Genomic DNA, 10,269 nt, shown 5'->3' with positions numbered 1-10,269 from the left:
AATTGACCTGAGCTGATATGACATATACATAGAAATAATTAAAGAACAATCAGAGATTTACAGTTTTTTTTATGTGCCAGGGGGTGCTGTGGTTCAAGCTTTGAGATATATATATATATATATATATATATATATATATATATATACACACACACACACATTTATGTTTTTTGTTGTATTCTTTTTTTTTTTTTTTCCTGAGATGGAGTCTCACTCTGTCACCCAGGCTAGAGTGCAGTGGTGCATTCTCAGCTCACTACAGCCTCTGCCTCCTGGCTTCCAGCGATTCTCCTGCCTCGGCCTCCATAGTAACTGGGATTATAGGCATGCGTCACCACACCCGGCTAATTTTTGTATTTTCAGTAGAGACGGGGTTTCACCATGAGCCACCACACCCGGCCCTGAAAATGCTTTGTCCTTCTCTGCCATGGGGGCAGGTTGCAAATGTTCCAAATTTTTGTACTCTGTCTCCCTTTTAATTGTAAGTTCCAACTTTAAGTCATTGCTTTCCTTCTGTACCTGATCATATGTTGTTTGACCAGGCCACATCTTCATCTTGAACATGTTGCAGCTTAGAAATTTCTTCCACCAGGCCAGGTATGATGGCTCATGCCTGTAATCCCAGCACTTTGGAAGGCCAAGGCGGGGGGAATCACCTGACATCAGAAGTTTGAGAACAGCCTGGCCAACATGGTGAAACCCTGTCTCTACTAAAAATACAAAAAATTACCTGGGCGTGGCGGTGGGCGCCTGTAATCCCAGCTATTTGGGAGGCTGAGGCAGGAGAATAGCTTGAACTGGGGAGGTGGGGGTTGCAGTGACCCGAGATCGCACCATTGTACTCCAGCCTGAGCAACAGAATGAGACTCTGCCTCGAAAAAAAAAGAAAAAAAAGATTTCTTCCACCACTCTTAAGTTAAACCTTCCACAAATTCCTAGATCATGGACACAATCCAGCCAAGCTCTTTGCTAAGGCATAACACATTCGAGGTTTTTTTTTTTTTTTTTTTTTTTTGGTTTGAGGTTCCTCATTTCCATCTGAGACTTCCTCAGACTGGTCTTTACTGTTGACATTTCATCAGCATTTGTGTCACAACTACTTACCCAGTCTCCAAGACATTCCAAACTTTCCCTCATCTTCTTGTTTTCTTCTGTAACCTCCAAACTCTTCCAATCTCTGCCCAATACACAGTTCCAAAGCTGCTTCCATGTATTCAGATAGCTTTATAGCAGCACCCCACTCCTCAGTACCAATTTTCTGTGTCAGTTCATTTGTATTGTTCTAAAGGAAAGCCTGAGACTGGGTAATTTATTTAAAAAGAGGTTTATTTGGATCATAGTTCTGCAGGCTATGCAAGCATGGCACCAGTATCTGGTCAACTTTTGGTAAAGGCTAAAGACACTTATGATAATGGGTGCTAGATGTAGTGGCTCACATCTGTAATCTCAGCACTCTGGGAGACCAAGGCAGGCGGATCACCTGAGGTCAGGAGTTCAAGACCAGCCTTGCCAACATGGCCAAACCCTGTCTCTACTAAAAATACAAAAACTAGCTGAGCATGGTGGCATGCACCTGTAGTTGCAGCTACTTGGGAGGCTGAAGCAGGAGAATCACTTGAACCTTGAAGGTGGAAGTTGCAGTCAGTTGAGATCATGTCGCTGCACTCTAGCCTGGGTGATAGAATGAGACTCCATCTCAAAAAGACAAAGAAAAAAAAAGAAAGAAAAGAAAAGAAAGGAAGAAAGAAAAAAAAGAAACTTACAATCATGGTGGAAGACAAAGGGTGAACAAGTGCAGGGGTGTCATACGGTGAGAGAAAAAGCAAGAGAGAGAAGGGGGAGGTCCTAGAATCTTTTAAACAGCCAGATCTCATTACCACTGGGAGGAGAAGGATGTCATTCATGAAGGATCCACCCTTATGACCCAAACATCCTACTAAGCCTCACATCCAACATTTGGAATCGCATTTCAACATGAGATATGGAAGGGACAAACATCAAAACTATACTATATCTGTGATCCCAACACTTTGGGAGGCTGAGGTAGGAAGATGGCTTGAGGCCAGGAGTTCAAGACCAGCCTGGGAAATATGGTGAAACCCCATCTCTACAAAACATAAACAATTAGCCAGGCATGATGGTGTGCATCTGTAGTCCCAACTACTCAGGAGGCTGAAGTGAGAGGATCACTTGAGCCCTGGAGTTCAAGGCTGCAGTGAGCTATGATGGCTCCACTGCACTCCAGCCTGGGAGACAGAGCAAGACCTCATCTCTAATAATAATGATAATAAATGAAAGTTTTCTTAGTCTATCACTTATTTTTGGCAACGGGATTTGCTTACTCTTTTTTTTTTTGTCTTATAAATGGCACTAGTAGAAATATCTTTGTCCACTTCATTTTTGGTTATTTTTTGAGGGGGTTTATCTTCCAATGAAATTACCTAACCATACCTATTATAATATTTGCAAGTTACTTACCTGATCCAACAATTTGCAGCTACCAAGTGATGTGTAAGCGAACCTGTTTCTCGTAATCACAGAATGTTACCCTTTTCATTTTTGAAATCAACTCAGTAAAGATATAATAATATCTTAAACCTGTTTGGTGTTGCATTTTTTTCCCCTCTACTGGGAAAGTTATAAGTTTTTGAAGTGATCATAGACTGTCTGCATTTTCTTGAGTATAAACTATATTTGGTCACATTGAGTTAGTTACTCACTTTTCACCCGGTTCTGTTGAACATTTAATAATAATGAGACATAGTCAGAGATAGAGGTGATGATATTGACCAATATTGGACAGAACATAGCTGCTCATTTAGTCAAAGATTAAGAAAGATAAAGAGCTGTTTTAAACCCCCCAAATAGAAGATATTTACAACAATCTCTAAATGGAAGGGATTAATGGCAGACAGGACTTCCACGACTCTTGAAGATTAGCAGAGTCCATCCATATACCAGTAGAAATCCTGAATACAATCACTGTCTTTCTTGTCTTAGATTCTAAAATTCAGATGCCTACAGGGACAAGGTAAGGAACATAAATGTGTACTGGGCCAGAGGATCACAAGGCAGTGGGAGGTGAGGACTAGGAAAACTAGCAAGTGATGCCCACCGGTGGCATTCTTATTAAGGAAAACATTCTTTGGGCCAAGCAACACACATCTGTGGGCAGAGTTTGGCCATTGGCCAAGACTTCTTTTAGAGACAGTGTACTTGAAGGAGTGTACAGGAGCCACACACAGGAAAAGAAAATAGGGCAAACAGGAGAGGTATGAAAAACATGTCAGTAAACTATCTTTTTTTTTGTTTTTTGTGAGACAAAGTCTTGCTCTGTCGCCAGGCTGGAGTGCAATGGTACGATCTCAGCTCACTGCAATCTCTGCCTCCTGGGTTCAAGCGATTCCCCTGCCTCAGCCTCCCTAGTAGCTGGGACTACAGGTGCGCACCACCATGACTGGCTAATCTTTTGTATTTTAGTAGAGATGGGGCTTTCACCATGTTGGCCAGGATGGTCTCGAACTCTTGGCCTCAAGTGATCCACCTGTCTCGGCCTCCCAAAGTGCTGGGATAGAGGTGTGAGCCATCACACCCGGCCATCAGTAGAGTTTTAATACTACTAAGACAAATAGTAGCTCAATTCCAGTGAATGGTAACCAACACTCTGCCTCAATTATGTAGCACAAGGTGGGGACTGTGGCCAATTGAAGAATGCATACCCTGACTTTTTTGTTTGCTTTAAACCTATTATTATAGACATCTAAAAATACATGGGAAGAAGAGATGACAGCATAATGCAGCCCCTTGAACCCAACACCCAGTTTATCAATCCTAGGCAGGTTAAGTCTTGGTCCATTTGTGTATCTGATGAGTGGAAACAGCTACTATTCTATGCTAGCTTGGAGTTATATGCCAGTAGAGAGGTCCAGCACTGCCAGGTTTTAAAAAAATATATTTTATTTATTTGTTTATTTTAGACACAGTATATTGCTGTGTCACCCAGACTGGAGTGCAGTGGCATGATCATAACTCACTACAGCTTTGAACTCCTGAGCTCAAGTGGTCCTCCCTCCTGAGCCTTTCAATTAGCTGGGACTATAGGCACACGCCACCATTCCCACCTGATTTTTGTATTTTTGTGGAGACGGGGTTTTGTATGTTGCCCAGGCTGGTCTTGAACTCCTGGGGTTCAAGCAATCCACCTCCCAAAGTGCTTGGATTATAGGAGTAAGCCACCACACTCCAGCCCAGGTTTTTTTTGTTTTTTGTTTGTTTGTTTGTTTGTTTGTTTTTGAGACAGAGTCTTGCCCTGTCACCCAGGCTGGAGTGCAGTGGCATGATCTCTGCTCACTGCAACCACCGCCTCCCGGGTTCAAGCCTCCCAAGTAGCTGGGATTATAGAAGTGTGCCACCACGCCTGGCCAGTTTTTTGTATTTTAGTAGAGATGGGGTTTCACCCTGTCAGCTAGGCTGGTCTTGAACTCCTGACCTCAAGTTATCCGCCTGCCTCAGCCTCCCAAAGTGCTGGGATTACAGGCATGAGTCACGGCACCCAGCCCAGCCCAGATTTTTAAAAGAAACTAGACATTTTGATTTTTATTTAAAACCTTTTAATTGTTATTACACATTTATTTATTTATTTTTATAAACTATTTTTTTTTTTTTTTTTTGTAGAGAACAGGGTCTTGCTATGTTGCCGAGACTGATCTCGAACTCCTGGTCTCAAGCGATTCTCCCACATTGGCCTCCCGAGTTCCTGGGGTTACAGGCTTGAGCCACTGTGCCTGGCCACTATTTTTTATATGTTGCCAATTTGTTTAAAACTTTAATTTTGGCTGGGCACGGTGGCTCATGCCTATAATCCCAGCACTTTGGGAGGCCGAGGCGGGCGCATCATGAGGTCTGAAGATCGAGACCATCCTGGCTAACATGGTGAAACCCCGTCTCTACTAAAAAATACAAAAAATTAGCCGGGTGTGGTGGTGGGCGCCTGTAGTCCCAGCTACTCAGGAGGCTGAGGCAGGAGAATGGCGTGAACCCGGGAGGTGGAGCTTGCAGTGAGCCAAGATCGTGCCACTGCACTCCAGCCTGGGCGACAGAGCGAGACTCTGTCTCAAAAAAAAAAAAAACTTTAATTTTTATTTATTTGTTTTTCTTAAGACAGGCTCTTGCTCTGCCACCCAGTCTAGAGTGCAGTGGTGTCATCATAGTTGGCTGCAGCCTCAGATTCCTGGGCTCAAGGATCCTCCCATCTCAGCTTCCCCAGTAGCTAGGACTACAGGTGCACCACCACTCCAGGCTAATTTTTTTTTTTAAAAATTGATATATAATTTGCATGCCATAAAAGTCATGCTTTAGAAGTGTACTACTTGGTGGCCTTTAGGGTATTCATAAAGTTGTGCAATCATTACCACTGTCTAATTTGAGAACTTTTCATCAAGCCCCCCAAAACTCTCATACTCTTGAACCCAGGAGGCAGAGGTTGCAGTGAGCCGAGATCGTGCCAGTGCACTCCAGCCTGGGTGACAGAGCGAAACTCTCTCTCTCAAACAAAAAGAAATCCTCATACTCCTTAGCAATCACTCCCCATTTCCTCCTCCTCTAGCCCCTGGCAATCACTAATGTACTTTCTGTCTCCATGGATTTGCCTATTCTGTTCATTTCACGTGAATGTAAATGGAGTCATACACAGTTGGCCTTTTGCAACTGGCTTCTTTCACTCAGCATAATTTGTTTTGTTTTGTTTTGTTGAGACAGAGTGCTCAGGCAATCTTGGCTCACTGTAACCTTCACCTCCCAGGTTCAAGAGATTCTGGTGCTCCAGCCTCCCAAGTAGCTGGGATTACAGGCATGCACCACCATGCCTGGCTAATTTTTGCATTTTCAGTAGAGATGGGGTTTCACTATGTTGGTCAGGCTGGTCTCAAACTCCTGCTTTGGCCTCCCAAAGTACTGGTATGACAGGCTTGAGCTACCACATCCACCTGTAGTATAATGTTTTTCAGGCTTATCTACATTGTAGTATGTATCATACCAAATTTGTTTTCATTATTCTGTAATATTCCATTATATGAATATACAGGTTGAATAGCCTTTATTCAAAATGCTTGGGACCAGAAATGTTTCAAATTTTGGATTTTTAAAAAATTTGGGAATATTTGCATTATACTTACTGGTTGAGCATCCCAAATCCAAAAGTCCCAAATTCTAAATGTTCCAATCAACATTTCTTTTGAGCATCATGTCAGTGCTCAAAAAGCTTCAGATTTTGTATTTCAAATTATCAGATTTGGAATACTCAACCTGTACAACATTTTATTTATCCATTTATCTGATGATAGACATTTGGGTTGTTTCTACTTGCTGGATATTGTAAATAATGCTGCTATGAATATTCATGTTTAAGCTTTTGCATGGACATAACGTTTTCAGTTCTTGTGAACTAAGAGTAGAAGTGCTGGTCAATTTTATTCATAGGATTCCATGTTTGACTTTTGAGTCACTGCCATACTTTTTCCAGCATGTAAGTGGCTGCACCATTTTACATTCTCAGTAGGATTGTTTGAGGTTCTGATTTTTCCTTGTCTACACTTATTATCGTCTATATGTCTGATTATAGCCATCCTGGTGGATGTGAAATGATAGCCCATTGTAATTTTGGTTTGCATTTTCCGAATGATTGTGTTGAACATTGTTTCATGTGCTTATTGGCCATTTGCATTATTTATTTATTTAATTTATTTTTTGAGACAGGGACTTGTTCTGTTGCCCAGTTTGGAGTACAGTGGCTCAGTCTCAGCCCACTGCAGCCTCAAATTCCTAAGCCCAAGTCATCATTCTACCTCAGCCTCCTAAGTAGTGGGAACTACTGGCACAAGCCACCATGCCCAGCTAATTTTTTTCTTTTAGTAAAGATGAGGTCTCGCTATGTTGCTCAGTCTGGTCTCAAACTCCTGGCCTCAAGGGTTCCTCCCTCAGCCTCCGAAAGTAATGGGATTACAGATATGAGCCACTACGCCCCGCCCAATTTGTATATTTTCTTTGTAGAAATGTCTGTTCAAATCTTTTTCAATTGGATTATCTTTTTTTTTTTTTTTGCCTTGCCTTTGTCAGGCTAGCATTGTTTTTTTCTATCATTAAGCTGTCATTGTTCTTTATACATTTTCGATACTAGGCCACTGTCTAGGAGATAATGTACAAATATTTTCTCCCATTCTGTGAGTTGTCTCTTCTTGATGATTATAAATTATAGGATTTGATTTTCCAAGTTCAAGCTAGTTTATATTTGTCAAATTTACTCATGCTATAATGTGTGGTTTGGTTTATCATATTTTGTGTGGGATTTTTACTTAGGTACTAATGTGTTTTTCTCTCTTATTTTAAAGGTATCCATTTATCATATCACATAATGAGATCCAGACATGGATGGGCTTAGATGCCCTTTCTCTGAAGTTCTCTGAACTCTTCCACTTTCCAGGAACACACTTTTTTTTCTTTCCTTTTTTTTTTTTTTTTTTTTTTTTTTTTTCAAGCTTCAGACTGTTTGTTGTCAAATAGAAGTACTATCACTCAGGTCTACCAACGAAGCACCTGGACACTAAGCATGGCTGGCAAGTAGATCCCAGGGCTGAGCCAGTACAGCTGGCACGAGGCATTGATGATCAGGGTAACATCACCCAGTAGAGAGGCAGTAAAGGGTGCTGTCACTGATGCAGGCTTGCTGAGGTCACCAGCATCTTCAGCTTCTGTGAAGGGGCTGGCGGGCAGGCATGCTGCACCTCTGCAGGCTGCCCTGAGTTTGCCCAGGGTGGCAGTGGTGGGAAGTGCCAGCCAGCACAGAATGAGGGGAACCCAGGTAGCAATTAAGTGGGGATAAATAGCCATTACCAAGGAGGCCTGACAACTGCAGGAGACCGCAGTCTATTCACAAGCAACTGCTTATTTTCCCATTGATCCTTGGCGGGATAGGGCCTTGCCTTCTGCAGCGCCCCAAATAACAGGCTCGCAAAGCCCAGTGCTAAGAGGTGGCATCTGAGAAGAATCCGCTCAGGTCTTCCTGTCTGTTTCATCTTAAGGCCTGCCAGGAGAAGAGATAATTACGGGTCTGAGATTTTGTTCCATCATAGACAATGGAGGGATCAACACATGCCTCTCTGAAATCAGATTAAAAATTTTTTAAAAGGTTTCAGCTCAGGAAGATACCAGCATTTCCCACAGGTTTCAGTTGGATGAAAAAGGAGAGATTGAGAAAAAAGAAGGAAAGGAAGGAAGGGAGGGAGGGAGGGAGGAAGGAAAGGAAACCTGATGATTCGAAAAACAGAAATCATCAACATGGAGTGTGCTAAAGAGACTTTGCTTTCCTATTGTCCCGTCCCTTTCCCCCAGAATATCTTTCCCTTGGCTTGTCACCCAACCCGAAAGGCACCCATTCAGGACTTATTCCATTTGGAGCCAAGAATGCCTAGTGAAGCCCAAGCTCTCCAGGGAGGTTTCCCTGGATGTTAGACCCTGTGCTGGACCTGCCTTTATCCTTCAAGGTCACTATAAGGCATGGTTTGGGTCTCTTTAGGGAGACGGTACAGTCTAGAGTTAAATGCACAGGGTTCAGAATTAAATTTCTACATTTGACTAGAGTCCTGTATTCACTAGTGTTGACCTTGCACAGGCTACGTGACCCATGCCCTTATCTGAAAAATAAGGAGAGCAGTGCCTTTCCTCTAAGGCTAGTTCCTGGGATCTGATGACGTAATACATGGAAAGGCACTTAGTTCATAGCAGGGACCTGTACACGTTAGCTGGAATTTTCCCCACCCCGATGAGAGGAGTAACCAGTCCATCAATGAGGACTGAGCGTACAGAAGGAGTTGCAAACTCACATGGCTTCAGAGGCCCAGTGATGATGGAGACTAGTTAAGCAGGCAGGATGTCACTTTTTCTTTCTTTCTTTTTTTTTTTTTTTTGAGGTGGACTCTCGCTCTGTCACCCAGGCTGGAGTGCAGTGGTGCGATCTCGGCTCATGGCAACCTTTGCCTCCCGGGTTCAAGTGATTCTCCTGCCTCAGCCTCCAGAGTAGCTGGGACTACAGGCATGTACCACACACCCAGTTAATTTTTGTATTTTTAGTAGAGATGGGGTTTCACCATGTTGGCCAGGATGGTCTCAATCTCTTGACCTCATGATCCACCTGCCTCTGCCTCCCAAAGTGCTGGGATTACAGGAGTGAGCCACCAGACCTGGCCAGGGTGTCACTTTTTCAACAACCACAACACTTTTTACAGCAGTGTCATGTAATTTGTTTCCACTGTAAATGACTCCCTGTTGAAATTAGAGGCATTTACCACTCCCCCCAAATCTAAGTCAGAAATGTTTATATTTCTTTGGTTTGGTTTTGTTTCTACAATAAGAATGTATACTTTTACAATAATTTTTTAAAAAACTAATGAAGATTTAGGCTTGCTTCCACAGCACATATGCTAAAAATTAGAACAATACAGAGAAACTTAGCATGGCCTCTGCACCAGGATGGCATGCAAATTCCTGAATCATTCCATTAAAAAATAAATAGATAAAGATTTGGGGTAATAAGAGAGAGAGATGGGGAAATTGAGATGAATAAAGCCTAGTTTAAGCAAGAAAGGAAAAGTCCTTTCTTTTTCTTTTCTTCTTTTTCTTTTCTTTCCCTCCCTCCCTCCTTCCCCGCCTCTCTCTTGGTCTCTCTCTTTGTTTTATTCTTTTTTTTTTTGAGACAGGGTCTCACTCTGTCACCCAGGCTGGAGTGCAGTGGCACCATCTCGGCTCACTGCAGCCTTGACTCCCTGGTCTTAGGAGATACTCCCACTTCAGCCTCTTGAGTAGCTGGGACTACAGACTCAAGCCACAATGTCCAGGGAATTTTTGTACTTTTTGTAGAGACATCGTTTTACCATGTTGCCCAGACTGATCTCAAACTCCTGGGCTCAGGCAATCCATCTGCCTCGGCCTCCCAAAGTCCTGGAATTACAGGCATGAGCCACCATGCCCCGCCAGAAAAGTCCTTTCATATTAAATGATTTTTTTCAGCTTTATTGAGGTATAATTGAAAAATAAATATTGTGTATATTTTAGGTATACGATATGATGTTTTTATATACGTATACATTGTGAAATGATCACCATAATCAAGCTAATTAGCATATCCATCACCACTCATATTTACTTTTTTGTTGTTTTTGGTGGTAAGAACACACCAAGTCTTTTGTGACAGTTTTAAGAGTGAAAGGAGTGGGTGAG

At 42.5% G+C, this 10,269-nt stretch overlaps 1 non-coding gene across 1 annotated transcript; it reads left to right on the top strand.

Annotated features, from left to right (window-relative positions):
• The first annotated feature begins 9,453 nt into the window (after window positions 1–9,453).
• On the top strand, window positions 9,454–9,557 carry LOC115894405. The gene has a single exon (XR_004054529.1). It is a non-coding gene; the product is annotated as a U6 spliceosomal RNA (small nuclear RNA).
• The last annotated feature ends 712 nt before the right edge of the window (window positions 9,558–10,269 follow it).

Source organism: Rhinopithecus roxellana, chromosome 17 (genome assembly GCF_007565055.1).
Source record: "Rhinopithecus roxellana isolate Shanxi Qingling chromosome 17, ASM756505v1, whole genome shotgun sequence".
NCBI lineage: Eukaryota > Metazoa > Chordata > Mammalia > Primates > Cercopithecidae > Rhinopithecus > Rhinopithecus roxellana.
The sequence above is the reverse complement of the archived record's forward strand: the minus strand, read 5'-3'. Positions and strand labels throughout refer to the sequence as shown.